At 36.5% G+C, this 1417-nt stretch overlaps 1 pseudogene; it reads left to right on the top strand.

Moving 5' to 3' along the window:
- Window positions 1–240: 240 nt before the first annotated feature.
- Window positions 241–547, top strand: LOC147700678 (protein mago nashi homolog pseudogene; annotated as a pseudogene).
- The last annotated feature ends 870 nt before the right edge of the window (window positions 548–1417 follow it).

Below are 1417 nucleotides of genomic sequence, written 5' to 3'. Positions count from 1 at the left end.
CTACGCCCATTTTTCACATGCATCCAGCTTAGCCCGAATATTAGATTCACTGGGTATTGAAATGCGCTGGGGGAGGGGCGGCTCCACATGCGAGTCTGAGAGTGGTGGCTAAGGGTAGCGACTTCTACCTGCGATTCTATGTGTACCATAAGGGAAAGTTCGCTCACAAGTTCCTTGAGCTTGAGTTTTGAACTAGACAGGAAATTAAGATATGCCTACAACAGCAATTGCAAAAACGTCATGATCAGAAAAGAGGCTTATGTATACAAATGTTATATGGAATAATTAAAACTAATTCTTGATGTCAGTAAAAATTACAAAGAAAGATGATGCCCTGTGGCCACCACCTGTCAGAGTAGGACAGCGGAAACTCAAAACTGTGATTGGAGATGAACACATTGCTTTCACCTCAGAAATTGGCTACCTTATTGATGTAAACCAATCAAAGAACCCAGAAAGCATTCCAGTATTTTACTACCTTGTGCAGGACCTCAACTGTCTCATATTCAGTTTAGTCAGTTTACACTTCAAGCTCAAGCCAATCTAAATATTCTATAATGTTATAATGTATGCAGCTGTGAGGTATGCTGGGATTTCCTTCAGTTTTTTTTGTTTGCCAGTCTAAAGACTTTTATGTATGTATTGGAATTTCTTGTAAATATTGGTGAAACAAAAACAAAAGAATCAACTGTCCCTAGCCATTTATGAGATATTGCTGGAAAAGTCTATATCCACCAGGAACTAAGATCAATTCTTTAGCAAAAGCATTGTTTTCTCAAATAACTCAGATTATTGCCTTTGAAGAATGTGCGTTGGTAATATAGTTGATGACTTGAATGCTAAGTTACCCAACGCTCAATCCTGAAATATCAAGATATTGAAAAAACAAAAGTATTCAACATCCTGAGTACATCTTTCCAGTCTCTAATAAAGTGGATACTAGAGGACAAATGCTTTTTGAATTTCTGGAAAGAAAATGACTACATAATTGCTAAAGGGAGTATTAATAATGATAATCCTGCTCAATTTACATATAGCTAAAAGTTATGTTTGTCCATTCTTGACTGTGCAATTTGACATTTGGGTTGTTGTCTAATCTCATGGTCATTGATAATTCATTGAATGACAATAAGATTCTACCATTTTCAGTGTATTTCTTTGTAGAAGATCTACTCCTTGAAACCAAGAAGTAGTTATTTTTTCTACAAATCATATTGGCATACTTATTGGGATGCAGGTAGAGTGGAGGTACCAACCTGAACAAGACCATAGGAGAGACAAAAAGCTCTCCCAAAAATCCACTAGCAAAATTTGAGCACTGGATGAATGAATTTGGAGGGCCGAAAACAAACGTGTAAAGAATTTAACTGGGTAAACGTATAGCTCAACAACTAACTCACTCACTTAAGTATAAATA

This window comes from Lissotriton vulgaris, chromosome 7 (genome assembly GCF_964263255.1).
Source record: "Lissotriton vulgaris chromosome 7, aLisVul1.2, whole genome shotgun sequence".
In the NCBI taxonomy this organism is placed as follows: domain Eukaryota; kingdom Metazoa; phylum Chordata; class Amphibia; order Caudata; family Salamandridae; genus Lissotriton; species Lissotriton vulgaris.
The sequence above is the reverse complement of the archived record's forward strand: the minus strand, read 5'-3'. Positions and strand labels throughout refer to the sequence as shown.